Raw genomic sequence first — 16,300 nt, forward strand, 5'->3', positions numbered from 1 at the left:
AGTTTGGTTTGGACTCATGCTAACTCTAATGGTAAAATGGCGCTCTGCTGGGCTGACACAGTCAGCATCACTTCAGAGATGGCAGTTTATCATCTGTTTAAGATAAATGCTACATAAAGTATTGCTTGGGTTTGATTACTCTGCATTTGATATAGGATGGGTGTACCTTACGTAAAAAAAATGCCCAACACTGGGAAATTTTAGGCAGATTTCCTAGTTTTGTGACAGTGAGGTAGCCACATGAGTCACTAGGAGGTTACTGTAGTTTTACTCAAACATAGACCAGTATGCAAAGGATTTCAGGGCTCTCTGGTAGGCTGCATTTCCCCCTGGAAGATTTAGGGATTGCAGTTCCCAGGACGTGCCCTGTCTTTGCTGTGCATCTGGACAGAGGTGAAGGTATGGGGCACAGAGGGCCCAAGTCTGCCTCAAGCTGCCTTGCCACCTGGCTCATACAGCCTCAGCTGCAATCATATAGTGGTCTGAGGTTAGAATTTCATTTCTTTCAGAAAGGAACTTCAGCAGGGAGTTTTTAATTAAAAAAAAAAGAAAAAAGAAAAAAAAAGAAAAAAGTGCTTCCCTTTTCTGAACCAAACACAATGTAATGCAGGGTTTAAGTCTCTCAAACTCGTCTTTTAAGGCAGAGGCAGTGAAGGCAATGGAGTAGATTGCGCTGCACGGCTTTGTTATTTTACAAGTTGTGTTTTGTAGATTCTATATAGGAAACAATATATTTCCTTACAGTTTCTGGTATTTTATATAGAATATAACATTAATTTGATTGCACTGGGTATGTGTTTGTCAGAGTCAACATGAGTTCTGAGTAGTAAATGTACTCTTTCAATAGATTTCCAGCAATAAATGTATGTGGTTGTACAATCAGTTGTGTCATCTCGCCCAAAGACAGCTCCTTAGGAGCAACTTTTCTAAATTTTTCATGGTACTTTTCCTACTGTGTTGCATAGTGACCGGGAATACAAACCACACTTTGAAAAACGGTGAGCAGCAGCAGCTACATTTGTTTCTTTGCTACATACTATAGATACTTCTCTGTAACTAACACCACATGTCCTGGATGGAACCCCAACACAATTGCAGCATTCTTAGCTCTAATGGAGAGAATGTGTTAATTCCTCTTTTGTTTCTCAGTTTATAGTGCTCTTTTCTCCTTTAGTTTTTGATCAGTTCCCAGGCACTTTGAAGATTTCTGTTTCTATTCTTTTACTACTCTTAAGCTCCATATATAGTCTTTGATTCAAAGCAAAGAAACGTGTCCAACTTCCACACCACAGAACCACCAGAATAGATTCTCATGGGTATTTGCAGTCATACCCAGACTTCTACAATGCTGAAGCCAGACACAGTTTAGCTGGCCATTTAAGATAATTTTCTTCATTTATATTCTTCATAAATTTTCAAAAGTTTGCTGAAAATTGTTTTCAATATTGAGGATAAGATAAGGAAAATGCATTACTTAAGCACATTTCTTCCCCTCTATGCAAGTGAAGTTGCTTCTTATAGCATACTCCCTCCTACCTCTGACAAGATCTGGTGTTCTCTAGTATCAGATATTTGCACTGCTTGATAACTGGGTATAAACTGGATCTGGAATAGGTGTATTTTGAATTAATTAGCTGGAGTGTATAATTAGGTGTTTATGTAGTATTTGCTACAAAATTGCCACCTATGGCCTAGACTGCTTGTGTTGTTCTCTTCTTGCATCGTGGTGGTAGGGTCTTATCCTATATGTGTCTGTGATGCTGAGCCTATCACCATCAGTATGGTTACCCTCATTGACTTGACTGGGCTTAGTTCCTGGTGGCTTTCTAGGAACTGACTTTGTTTTTAAGGTCAGACATTGTTGTCAGTAAAAGCTTAAATAAAATAAAAAATCTCTACACTAGGATGGGTGGCAGAGGATGGTGCCACACATCTCGGAGTGTGAGGAAAATGTCAGGTTGAGGAAACTTGTTTTCATGAACGTAAGAATTTATACTCAACCATGGTAAGGAAGCTAGGCAACAGGAGATTTCTGCTAGGCCAAGAAAAGCCACGGTTATTTGAAAAGAGCCAGCCTCAGACATGTATTGTGCTGTTTCTCCTTATTTTGGTGTAAGTCAGTATCTCACTATGATTCAGGGGGAAATAAATGCCATTCAGAAGAAATTTTTGTCATGCTAACTGCAAATAGTGGACCCACAGAAGGTCACAACAGGCTTTATTGATGTGGGTTTCCTTATTCATGTCAGAACAATCAGTTGGATGTATATGATGTCTACTTTTGTCTTCATCTCTGGCCACTCCTGTTTCCACAAATGCCAGAACAAGTACTTCTCCATTGCATTTTAGACTGAGTCGCTGTATCACAGTGAATGCTTTACGACCATCTCTGTACATTGCAGTATCACTAGGTACAACACCTCAGGAGAGAGATTTTCCTAGCCAAAACAACACCAAAAAGCCAGAATGTCCCTGATGCCCAGTCCCTTACCACTACTATAGTTATACTTGCGAATGGATGAGTCTTTCAAGTTTATCTGTTGCCCTTTAAACACAGGTAATTTCAGTTACTTTATTCTCAATGCTATTTCACAAAGAATTGCAGAGGAGCAACCAAGGACTTGGTATGCTTGGGCACAGAAAGAGAAGCACATTTTGGAGATTAGGGGAGGGGAAGGGGACACCTGCATTCAGCTTTCCTCCCTGAAGAAAGTTGTCACGGATTTGCATGCCAATGCTTCTGAAAAATTATGAAAAATAATTTTTGACAAAAAGGTTGTCCCTCCATCTAAATAGTGATGATTGTGCCTAAGAAATATAATGATCTAGATTGCAGAGTAAAACAGCGTGTAGTTTAAATAATATATCTTAAAGACAGAAGTTTAGTCTGAATATCAGATTCAATGCAGTGTAGGGGGAAATAGTCACTTAATTCTTATTGATTATGAAAAATTTGGGGGAATTATTGTTACTGAATAACGAACATATTAAGAAAAGTAACTGTATAAATTCTTCATTAGAAGTAATCTACCCAGCTCTTTTTAAAATTCTATTTTAAAAAGATAACTGGGGGAAGTGATCTTTAAGTTGATTGTAGTAATAGTAACATCGACTACTAGTTTCTCCCTTTTCATAATCTTTTCTGTTTATGATTAAGGTAGATTAAGTTCAGTGTATAGCATCTGTTTTCTTTTCTTTGCAGTTGAAATTACATAACTGAGTCTTCATGGACCTGATGTTTATAAAGCCTTTTACAATTTTAAAATCGATGTAACATACATGTTATTTTGTTTTAGATATAGCATTTTAGCAAAGATTATACAAAGGCTATGTTGAGTGGGGACAAAGATTGTAGGAAAGTGATAAAGCTATTAGAGATAATTCTAAATGTCAAACAGTAGGATTTAACTAGGTGACAAATAAGACATTAAACAGGCCAACAGTCTTTGCAGGGATCTTGACATTACTTTGTAATGGAAGGAGGATTGCAGACATGAATTGAGTTCAAAGGCTTCTAATGGAAGCATGGTGGGGGAGACTCCTTAGTCAATAAAAGTCTGTGTGGTATCTGATTTAACCCTTGAAAGGCAAAAGATCTTGAAGAACTAAATAAAATAAAATTAAATAAATTAAAACAGAACAACAAACAACAACTAAAACATAAAAAAAACATATACACACACAAACTGGCCATTTGGTTCCTTTTTTAAGATAGTCTATCCAGCCCCATTTTTTTACAATATGTATATCAGCATCTTTCCACAATGCAATGCTCTTAATAACCTAAGTACAAACCTGCAAAGCCCCAAACCCACAACTTGAAATGATAATCTTTAAAAGAGGAGCCTGCATGCCATTTGGATCAGAACAAACAAGAAAAAACAAATTTATACCAACTACTTACTGCAATTGAGTGTGAAGTTCAATTTAATTTAGTGTACAGTTCCTGTATTGAATTTGTAACCCCTAGTACTTTAATTACTATGAAACCAGCTCCACTGGGCTCAAAATTAGGTAGTTATTAAAAAGCCAGAATTACTTTCACTGTATTTTTCATCCAGAAAAAACACAGCTATAAAATCTCATGTCTCAGGAACTTTTACTGTTGGGCTTTTAGTACTGACACTTCAAGGATGAAAAAGAGTTACCATTTTTCATTCCCTGTTTTTCAATTGACAAGGATATAAGTACAGCTCCCAGTAGCTCAAGGGCAAATGTTGCTTAGTATGAACTACAAATCAGCTAATTCTGCTACTGAATTTTGTATGTGAAGACATGGCATACAGAGGAGATATGTGCATTACAACTAGTAAAATTATCGTGTTATTGAAAGGAAAGAAAATTACATTAAAGAGTAAAAAGGAAAAAAAAAACCAGAAAGCATTTTAACTTCTTTGGGAGAACAACAATTTCCAAGTTCTTTTAATCTGGAGTCAGAACTTTGAAAAATGGAAAAAAGCAGGAACTAAACCATGTTTGATTTGTTTTCTTTTGCAAGCATCCCAAGTGACCTTAATTAGCAGCTGGAATATGGGTGAGGAAGGAAAGGCATCCAAGTAAACTAATAGTCTACTGGGCTTTGCAGATTATTGTGCAGAATCACGTTGTAGTTGAGGCTGGATGGGACCTGTGGAGATCAACTAGTCCAACCTCCCTGCTCAAAGCAGGGGTAGCTGGAGCAGATTGCTTAGGGCTGTGTCCAGACAGGCTTTGGTTATCTCCAAGGGTAGAGATATTACTAATTACTTTAATAAATATATTACTTTAATAAATGCACATCTATATAACAGATCTCCCCCTGAGGCATAAAAACAGTAAGTACTTTTCATTTATTTCACCTGACTCAAGAGCCTGTTAGGCTGACATTATACATCCTTTTTCACCTACGTTCTTCTATGCATAGCAAGCCACATCACAGGGACTCCTGTTACTGAATACCTGGTTTCCACCTGAGCAGACAGCTGCCTGTCTTTGGCATCTACAATGGCTTTGTTAATCTTCACTTAAGAAAACTCAGGTCTTTATGAATATAGTATAAACTTTTCTAGTTTTGACCGAGGAGTCACTTGCAAACTCCAGACAGAATTCTGAATGCAACACCTAGGGATGTCAAGAATCTTGCATACTTTTGAGGGTCAGAAAGTGTTTCCTATTAATGGCAATAAGCTTCAAAAAATAAACAGTTATTCCAAAGAAATCCTACTACGTTGCAAGCATACTAAGAGCTTATGGAGGCTTGCCTTGCTGTGGAGTTTAGTAGGCAAAGTATTATAACTAAATTATCTGTAGGCATTAGCTAAAGTCCCACTTGGCAGCTTCAAGGATGAAATAATTGATTGAGACAGTAAAGTGTTGGAGCTCCCAGTGTTCCTAGTGAGACCTTTGCTAAAAAGTTACAGAGCAACCTCCCCTTGCAGTTGCACTCAGATAATCCATGCCAGAGATAACTTATCCATGGGGCGCTGACTAATACTTCAGAGAAAATTTTCTCCTTTTGGAAAAGTAAAGACTATAGCAGGTGTGAAATATTTTGTCATAGTATCCACAGTGAGTATAGCACAGGAAACAAAGAAGACCTTTAACTGTTCCCTTCATCCTGATGACCTCCTCCTTGCTTGGAGTCAGAAGATTTGAGACATCTGTACTTCTCTCATCTCCTGGGCTGCAAGGGCAAAATGGAAATGTCATATCCTTCCAAACGAAGTATATATCACCCACGCAAGGAATTGCTCTTCTGACTCATATGCAGAAGAAAACAAGATTATGATCTTTACGCCCATCTGTTTCTCCTGCATGTTTTGTGAAGGCTGGTGCACTCTTGTCAATAATCTTCCACTCAAAGAAGTGGAAGGATGATGATTTCTCCCATCACCTCCCCTGAGCAGTTTCAGGTTACAATCTGAACTCATATTATTACATTTAGGCCAGAATAGGAAAAGAAAAACAAAAATCCAGAAAGACAAGATTTCTCCCACAAAAATAAGACGTGGCAGTAGGAGTTCAACATGTTAATATTTTGCAGAAAAAGGCAATTTCAGAAAATTTTTAGAAAAAACCTAATATTCTTTCATATTTTTAGAACTGAGTCCCTTGTAATAGTAAAGATAATATTTTTCTTTACACTTAAAAAAGAAACTATTCAGTGGTCATTAGTTGGTATTTGTTTTCTTTCTATATTTTCCTTTTTACTAAAGATTGTTTATTTCATAATAACTTTTGGAAAAGTACAAGGAAAAAGGAAAGATTAGAAAAATCTACAACTTCAACTTAATAAAGTATGGTAAATTTTAGACTATACTACTATCATACTTGTTCATTCTAGAGGTAATGTAATTATCTTTTAAGGAACAGAAACAGTTTTTTTAAATGTGCGTTCAATTTTGGAAAAATAACAAAGTACATAGTTGCACCACAAAACTGCACCTCAACGGCTAATTGCACCCCGTTGTACATGGCTAGGCTGGAAGAGTGGGCCAGCAAGAACCTTCTGAAGTTCAACAAGGACAAGTGTAAGATCATGCACCTGGGAAAACATAATCCAGGATTGTAGCACAGACTGGGATCCACCTGGCTGGAGAGCAGCTCTATGGAAAGGGACCTGGGGTTCCTGGTGAACAGAAAGCTCACCATGAGCGAACAGTGCGCTGCTGTGGCCAAGAAGGCCAACAGGATGCTGGGTTGCATCAAAAAGGGCATCACCAGCAGAGATAAAGAAGTCATCATCCCACTCTGCTCAGCGCTTGTCAGGCCACACCTGGAGTACTGTGTGCGGTTCTGGTCCCCGCTCTACAAAAAGGATGTGGACAGGCTGGAAGGGGTCCAGAGAAGGGCCACCAAGATGATCAAAGGACTGGGAAGCCTGCCATACGGGGATAGGCTGGGAGAACTGTGTTTGTTCAGCCTTGAGAAAAGGAGGCTCAGAGGGGATCTCATCACCGTGTACCAGTACTTAAGGGGTAGCTGCAAAGAAGATGGAGGTTCCCTTTTTACAAGGAGTCCCATGGAGAGGACAAGGGAGAATGGACACAAGTTGCTCTTGCGGAGATTCCAGTTGGACACCAGAGGGAAATTTTCACAGTGAGGACAGTCACCCATTGGAATAATCTCCCCAGGGAAGTGGTTGACTCGGCCACGTTGGACACTTTAAAGATTTGTCTGAACAGGGTGCTGGGCCATCTTGTCTAGACTGTGCTCTTCCTAGAAAAGTTGGACTAGATGATCCCTGAGGTCCCTTCCAACCTGTGATTCTCTGATTCTGTGATTCTAGAAACACAGAGAGAAAACCCCATTTAGTTTAGAGCAGAACATTTCAAATATTGACAGGGTAGACTGTACTATAAGAAGGAAGTTTCAGAGGACTCAGAATGCATAATGATGCCCTACTACTATTAATCTTTTTCAACATTTATTAAATTCCCCGCATCTTCACCAAACTGTCAGGCAGCCCCTACTTATTTCAGGCTAGGTGTCTGGTAGTGAAATGCATGCTTACAAGAACCCAAAGCACTGAAATCTGAATAAAAGGAGTTTTAAAAGAAGATCATTTTCATGGTGGAAAATCTGAAATTATATGGATGTTTTACAGATGTTTAATACAGGGGTAACTGGCTTACAAAGACATGTCCAATTTATCCATTTCTGAATCTGGGCAGAAAAATCTCCTCCACCTCCAGCTCTATAATTTTGCTAAGGAATAGGAGTTTGGCAAACCTGAACTTTTAGTCATCTGAGTCACATGCCAACCTGAAACCAATGAAACCTGGGTTCAAACTGTCTGTCTGGCAAATCTAGGCCTATTCATGTATTGTCATTGCTGAGGAAGATTTTGCTCTGATCATGAAGGTTTGATTAAAACCTGTGGCCTAAAACCATTTATATTTGTAGCCCAGATTTTCACAAAACATTTAGGAAATCCACCCTAAATATAAAGCCAGGAACACACAGGAAGCTAAAAGTCTGCTGGTCTTGACTAAAGAATCAGGCCCTCAGATGTCCATAGGGTTTACACCTGTGGCTAAGCAAATCCCAAAGCAAACATGTTTGTGGTGCAAAGTAGAAAGGATTGGGAGAAAAGATAATGGAAAGAATGCACAAAAATATAAAAGCTAAATACTGAGATACATTCAAATACACTGATCTTTTTCCTATCAAGCTCACAAAATCTAAATATGGGTCAAATATTAATTTGAAAATCAAATTTGTCTTGAACAGCTATAGAAATGACCCAAATTGCTTTTGCATGGGAAAACACCTATTACTTACAGTAATTAACATTTGTGCTATTGGCCTGGTGTTTGTGTACCAGTTTTAATAAAAAATCAGTTTTCCATGGATAGAAGCCTTGAAAACAATGATTTACCATGGAAATATTGACACAACGCAAAACACAATAGAGGCAGTTCTGCTTTTAGACATAAATGATTCATACTGCGATGAGTCACTGTTCTACATAGGGGACTTGATTTCCTGGCTGAATTACTGCTCAGTTTAATCCTAAAACTTTATACTTGAACGTTTGCTGTAATGCTAACTTTCTTAATTACAATTATTAATAAAGACTACCAAATTATCTACAGAGCTACATAACTTGTTCTCCTCTGTCACAGATGTAGATAACAGTGCATGCTTCATCAAAAGCCTCTCATTCTTGTACTTTTGTAGATTAGGTCAGTATGCCATATGGTTAACCTCAAGTTCCCTCAAGAAAAGCACTTCTTTATAGTCAATATATCTAAAAAGCTGTAATTACTTGGCCTTAATTCTTTGGGATTATTTCAGTTGTACTCTCTTGTGCTTATTTGTTATTTCTTATGGTTTACTGAGATCTGGTTGTTTGCCTAACACTGTGCAGACATAAACTAGATCAAATAATACACTTCTTTATTTCTAATGTTTCTTTCTTGTGCAATAGAGTATTGTCATTTTGAGGTTTCACATAGACACCTGCAACTCGAACTGAACTGGGAATTTATATACAGTTTTCCAGGGTGACTGCATGCAGGCAGATATACAAAAGATGTTTACTTCAAGTAGACAAATAGCTTATATTTTCAGAAGCTGAAAAACGTACAAACAAAATACAAAGCATTTAAATTCCATAATCCCATGTTGTACTCCCATTACAAAAAAAAAAAAAAAAAGAGACAGCTTGTAACAAAACCCCACTTCCAAGTTAGAGGCACTTGAAAATTTAGATTTGCATTTTGAGGCTACAGCCCATTTCTAGCCAGAGTTATTCAAATCCTTCCTGATTTTAAGGCAAAAGTCAACAGAATTAAATGAAGAAGGGATCTGGCCAAATAATTTGTGATGTAAAATGATTTCTAGTATTTTATAAAACCATTTTGGACCAACTCAGTGCTAACCAGCTAGTACTTTATATGGTCAGAATGGAAACCTATTTGCTTGCTGATGTACTACTATCATTGCTTCAGGGCTTTCTAGATGCAACAGCAAGAAGTTAGTATTTCTTTAAGCAAATAACCGGGCATCTTGCTGGATAAGGAAAACCACAGTGCAAACCATGACGGAAATACAGCCATGTCTCTCTAAGTAATATGAAGCATGGCAGTCATAGCCATTCAGTTGTTCCTGCTCAGCATTACAACAGTAGGAAAAAGCTGATGAGGAGAAATGTTGCCACGTGGTGGATTATCTGTTCCTTGAAATCCTGAAATAAATGAATTATACTTTTCTTAGCATTTAGACCTTTCCTTAAGAAAAAAAAGTGTCAGACACTGCCAAATGCGTCAGGCAGATGTGGCTGGAGAACCTACCTGAGGTGCCAGCTGGATTTGCACTAGCATTCTTGGAGAGACTGTAGACACGAATGGCTGCTTTGAATTTAATATATGTTATTTCCTGCCTGCAGGCGTTACTTATGGGACATTTGCTGTCCACTCTGCTGTGCCCTCCGAATTATTTTTTTTTCCTTCCCTTCAATTTTTTCTTCATTTTTAATATGGGTTTTTCATGAAATGAAACAAAAATATTAAATTGTTGCCTTAAACATTTGGCTCCAATCACTTAGTTCTTAAAGACAGCAGTTCATGGTAAAGAGTAAAGGCAAATGGTTAACACATTTTAAGATAGATTTTTGGCAATGAAAGAAATTTGTGAAATAGTTTCTGACTTTTTTTTTCTGAAACAAAGCTGCTTACTAGAACTACTAGAATGTTTCTGTGACACTGTTGCCCTTGCAAAGCTTATTTGCAGCTTACATTGTAATTACGTAATATGAGACCTGCTGGTGACAAACAACATAGTTTATCAAAAAATCTTATTCATACAAACCAAATCAGTAAGTTTTATAGTAAAATTGGTGGGTTTGACCTTAATCTTAGTGGTCAAATACTCTGCTCCACCATCTAGGAGTGAATTAACAAAAAAGTGTTCTGTTGCCAAAACACACTGGAAATAACAAGAGCACAGAATCTGAGATTCTTTATAGGGACTACGTACATCAGATTATGAAGGTTCCAGGATTAGTGCATTCATATGCAACTACACATCTATATCTACATGCACACACATGCTGACATGTATTTTGGATGTGCATGTCTGTTCCTGTAGCTTTTAGATATTTTCTTCCTAACAGATGTGTTGTGCACATAGTTTTGATAACTGTTATTTGGATGCTAGCAAGTAAGTGTTGAACCTTGTGTTTTGTTTCATCAGCTAAGTAGTTCTGTGAGAAGATACAAATAAAGCTATCAAGATTTTGTTCTTTTTTTCTTTTTTTGTAAATATTTATTTTATAAAATGGTTGAATCCCAGTGCCCTGCAGTACTACACAGCCATATCCTTACTCCTGCAATGAGCCTGCCCACAACCCATCAGGTCGCTATCAATCTTTTCTTGGCCTGACAGCCCAGCAAGAAACAGCACGCACTGTGGCTTGGTGAAAATCACAGCCGTGCCGACTGACCGGCAGCTCTCCATGAGCTGACTGTCTGGCTAGTTGCTGTTTCTTGGCTGCTGGGTGAGCCTAAACAGAACAACTCAACTTTGATGGATCAAACAAACAGCTCTGGAGTCTGAATGAGGCCCCTGGGCAATATTTTGTGCAGGCCAGTTGAAAGAGCTTAATATCTTTGAAAACTCGACATTTTTGTCAACTTTTCTTGTAACTGTCCAAGGGACTCCAGGGTACTAGTGAGAGAGACACAGCCACACAGACCTCATGACTGCCTAAGCCTTGTTTCCCCAGGGAAGCCAGGCTAAAAATGTGCCTAGAGATATTTTTTATGTCCCAAACTGTTAAGCAGTCCTCAAGATGAGGAAAAGAAATACCTACACTATATATTATTTGCAAGAAGATTTCAATGCGCAAAATGAGAAGAAAAGTAAAAATCAGTTCCATGCTATCTAAACCAATTATTTTGGATTGAAACTGAGTGCCGGTGCTTTCCACAACTTACACTTGAACAAAATAATCAGCAATAACTACAAAAACTATAAATGGCTGTTAATTGTCAATGGTTATAAACTAGTTCACAGCAATAGCATGTCTCTTGTTGAAGAGGTTATTCTTACTAGACCCGCTCAGAATGTCATCCCGTATAAATTCTGTCACATGTTGTGTTTTCATTCTCTTCCAGGAATACAGACAGGTGCCTCCCATTTGTACAAAAGTATCTGTACAGTACTCACTCTGTAGTTTGATATTTTGTGGGTTTTGCTCATGACTTCCAGATCACGTGCTATGTTTTAGTTGAAGAGAAGGCTAATGTATCTTGAATACGAAATAAAAATTAGCAAGCGTGGGGGAAAGAGTATTCTTTTTCCTGAGAGTGACTTACTAGACAGACTGTCTCAAGAAATGTTAATGCAAATATGCACCTTTTATCAAAGTTTGACTGAAAACTGTCAAAAGATGGAGAGAGGGTAGAGTTTAAGCATATACTGAAGATACTGCCTTAAATCTTCATAACTTTAAAAATGTGAACAGTCCCATTGATATTAATGAAATAATCTACAAATTTAAAGTTACAGACCTGATAAAGGAATAGAATTGAGGCCTATTTTATCAGTCCTACTTGGGAAACCATTCCTACCATGACCTGGTAAGTAGATCACTCCTTCTGGAATTGTAGTATAAGGTGTAGAAAAAAGTTGATCTGCTTTACTGCTGAAAAATAATTTATTCTTTCCCATAACATATTTGCATTTCAGTAGACACAAATGACTTTTCTTTCTAAAAACATGATAATTCAGAATAAGGTCCAAACAGCAGTACAACTTACTGCAAGAGAGCATAAATCAGCAGGTCCTGCCTTTTCCACAAGGTCTTGATTTCAGTAGGGGCCAGCCTTGAGCGAGTCCTGTACCAGGATCTTGAAAGCCTGTAAGGACCCCAAAGGCAAAAAGATGGGTCTGTGTGCTAATTTAGAGATAGTGTGAGTTCTCTCCTGTGCCTGCCTGCTCTGCTTTGTTGTTAGGATGCTGCCTGGTGCTGTTTTGGCTGGGGCCAGCTTGTGCTTTCCCAAGCATAATTTGGGAGATAGCAAACTCCAGGAACCAGTCCGGTTAGGAAGACTCCAGTGTGACTGTCCTCTTTTAGGACATCTAGCTACAGACAGAAAAAGGAAAGTTTAGATCTATGGACTTGATCCAGGCTTTGCTATGTGGCTTTGAAGCCAGAATGTGGGCCCTGGTTTATTTTATTTAGCAATACAGACAAAGCCTCAGTGTCTACATTTGGGCACTTAATAGTGCATGATAGTGCTCAAGCCTGCTGTGGACAAGCTGGCATAGCAAAAAGCAGTTTTCTTCAAAGGGAGACTATTTCAAATATAAAGGCATTAAGGACATGTAGAAATATAATCACATAGCTCAGAAGAATTTTCAGGAGCTGATAAGAGCTTGCAGAACAACCCAGCAATTCCCCTGACCCCTACAAATATCCTGCCTTGGTCTGCAGGCATCAGGGATAGACCACAACAGCAAGTGTGCTGCAGGCACTGAATCTGTAGATTCAGCCTGCAGAGTAAAAACTGGCCACCTTATTTTGGAGCTAGCAGCTGTGCCTCTGTCTGTTTCACAACTCTGCTTGAGCAAAGCAGACAAGAGTTCACTCAAATTTGCAGGTAAAACGACAAGTGCTCGTGGTGGGTGACTCTCTGTTGAAGGGTACTGAGGCACCCATCTGCCAACCTGAGAGGGAGTCACAAGAGGTATGCTGCCCCCCGGGAGCCAAGGTCCGAGATGTTGCTGAGAGGGTGCCACACTCATCAGGAAAACAGACTACTATCCGCTATTACTATTTCACGTAGGTACGAACGACACTGAAAGCCGCAACCTGGGTAAAATCAAGGAAGATTTTCGAGCCCTGGGGGATCAAGTGAAAAACATTGGTGCCCAAGTGATCTTCTCTTCCATTTTGCCAGTTCGAGGGAATGGAGCAGCCAGAAACAGGCGCATAATGTATATCAACTCCTGGCTACGTGGTTGGTGCCATTGTGAGGGGTTTGGCTTTTACAACAATGGGGTGTTCTTCAGTGACGACGACATACTAGGGAGGGATGGAATCCATCTGTCTAAAAGGGGTAGGGGAATCTTCAGCAGTAGGCTGGCTAATCTGGTGAGGCGGGCTTTAAACTGAAGGACTTGGGGGGTGGGATCCGTGGAGAAAACACTCACACCAGCACATCCAATGGGGGAGTAAGTCAGGCCAAGCAGTGTGGTGACAAAGGTTCCTTAGCTGTCTCCCAAGAGGTGAAACAAAAGAGTAAACACCTCAAGTGTATGTACACGAATGCACACAGTCTAGGCAACAAACAGGAGGAACTGGAGCTCCGCGCCCACTCAGAAGGGTACGACATCATAGGAGTAACCAAAACATGGTGGGACACCTCAAATGACTGGAGGGTCACAATGGACCGTTACAAGCTCTTTTGTAAAGACAGGCAGGGAGAAGAGGTGGAGGAGTTGCACTCTACATCAAGGAACACCTTGATTGTATCGAAGTCAACTATGGTGACTGCGACTGCTCTATTGAATGCCGCTGGGTTAAAGTCAAAGGGGTCATATCCAAGCAGGACCTCACAGTGGGCATCTGCTATCAACCTCCTAACCACGGTGACGAACCCAACAAAGTGATACTTGGGGCACTAAAGCAAGCTTCTGGCCAACAGAACCTGATCCTGATGGGTGACTTCAACTACCAGACATCTGCTGGAAGAACAATACGGCAGCTTGCATGTCATCCACCAAGTTCCTGGAATGTATAGAGGACTGTTTCCTGATACAAATGCTAGACATGCCAACCAGGAAGGAGGTGCTGCTGGACTTGCTATTCACAAACCGAGAAAGCCTGCTTTGTAATATCTCAGTTAGTGACAGCCTTGGCTGCAGTGACCACAATATTGTGGAGTTTGGGATCCTGCTGAGTGTGCTGCAGGTCAGCTCTGAGACAAGGATTCTTGATTTTAGAAGAGCGAACTTCAGTGCACTCAGGGCTCAATTGGGAGGGATTTGATGGGAGGCTTTCATGGAATACAAAGGAGCTAGTGAGTGCTGGGAATTCTTCAAGAACTCTCTATTGGAAGCACAAAGCCAATTTATCCCCTACAAAGGAAAAGGAAGTAAGCAGAGCAAGAGGGCCCCATGGCTCAACCATGACCACCTGCGTCTACTCAAATCCAAAAGAGAAGCACACCAGAAATAGAGAAGTGGAGGATTATCCGCCGAGAACTACAAGGGCATAGCCAGAGAGAGTGCAGAGATGCAGTCAGAAAAGCAAAAGCCCAGTTTGAATTGAAACTGGCTGTAGACATAAAAAATAACAGAAAGGGTTCTTCAGACATGTCAACCACAAGCAGAAAAAGAAGGAAAACATAGGTCCACTGTTAAATGGAAAAGGAGAGTCAATCACCAATGATGCAGAAAAGGCAGAGGTCCTCAACACCTTCTTCACCTCAGCCTTTACCAGCACTGTAGGGTCCCAGGCTTTGGGAACAAAATTGCCAATTGAATGAAACACTGACTCACCACCGGTGAAAGAAGAGTTAGTATATGAACTACTACAGGAGCTTGACCCCCACAAATCAATGGGCCCTGACGCCATCCACCCGAGGGTGTTGAGAGAGCTGGCTGACATCATCGCAAGGCCGCTCTCCATAATCTTTGAGAAGTCATGGAGAACAGGGGATATGCCAGAGGACTGGAGGAAGGCAAATGTTACACCTATCTACAAGAGGGGCTCAAGGGAAGATCTGGGTAACTATAGGCCCATCAGCCTTACTTCAATCCCTGGGAAAGTTATGGAACGAATCCTCCTGAGGGCCATCACAAGTCAATTGAAGCTCGTGATTGGGAAAAGCCAACATAGCTTCACTAAAGGCAGATCGTGCTTGACAAACCTGGTGGCCTTCTATGACAAAGTGACTTGCCTGGTTGACATGGGGCGGGCAGTGGACATTGTCTACCTGGACTTCTCCAAGGCCTTTGATACACTCCCCCATAGTCTCCTCCTGGAGAAATTGATGTGTTATGGCCTAGACAAGTGACCTGTACAGTGGGAGGGGAACTGGCTGACAGGCCGCACCCACAGGGTGGTGGTAAATAGCTCTTTCTCAAACTGGCAACCTGTCACTAGCGGAGTCCCCCAGGGATCAATATTGGGCCCAATGTTATTCAACATCTTTATAAGTGATCTGGACAACAGCATCAAGTGTAACCTGATGAAGTTTGCTGATGACACCAAGTTAAGTGGGGAAGTAGACACTCCAGAAGGGAGAGCTGCTCTGCAGGAAGATCTGGATAGGCTGGAAGAGTGGGCCAGCAAAAACCTTATGAAGTTCAACAAGGACAAGTGTAAGATCATGCACCTGGGAAAACATAATCCAGGAGTGCAGCACAGACTGGGATCCACCTGGCTGGAGAGCAGCTCTGTGGAAAGGGACCTGGGGTTCCTGGTGAACAGAAAGCTCACTATGAGTGAACAGTGCGCTGCTGTGGCCAAGAAGGCCAACAGGATGCTGGGTTGCATCAAAAAGGGCATCACCAGCAGAGATAAAGAAGTCATCATCCCACTCTGCTCAGCGCTTGTCAGGCCACACCTGGAGTACTGTGTGCGGTTCTGGTCCCCGCTCTACAAAAAGGATGTGGACAGGCTGGAAGGGGTCCAGAGAAGGGCCACCAAGATGATCAAAGGACTGGGAAGCCTGCCATACGGGGATAGGCTGGGAGAACTGTGTTTGTTCAGCCTTGAGAAAAGGAGGCTCAGAGGGGATCTCATCACCGTGTACCAGTACTTAAGGGGTAGCTGCAAAGAAGATGGAGGTTCCCTTTTTACAAG

At 40.4% G+C, this 16,300-nt stretch overlaps 1 long non-coding RNA gene across 1 annotated transcript in view; it reads left to right on the forward strand.

Moving 5' to 3' along the window:
- Positions 1–2,406: 2,406 nt before the first annotated feature.
- The window catches only part of LOC135310464 (uncharacterized), a 34,724-nt gene continuing 20,830 nt past the window's right edge, over positions 2,407–16,300 (forward strand). Inside the window, exons 1-2 of the long non-coding RNA XR_010370530.1 lie at positions 2,407–2,557; positions 11,989–12,065. This is a non-coding gene — a long non-coding RNA (uncharacterized LOC135310464). The remainder of the gene's footprint in view (positions 2,558–11,988; positions 12,066–16,300) is intronic.

This window comes from Phalacrocorax carbo, chromosome Z (assembly GCF_963921805.1).
Source record: "Phalacrocorax carbo chromosome Z, bPhaCar2.1, whole genome shotgun sequence".
Taxonomy (NCBI): Eukaryota; Metazoa; Chordata; class Aves; order Suliformes; family Phalacrocoracidae; genus Phalacrocorax; species Phalacrocorax carbo.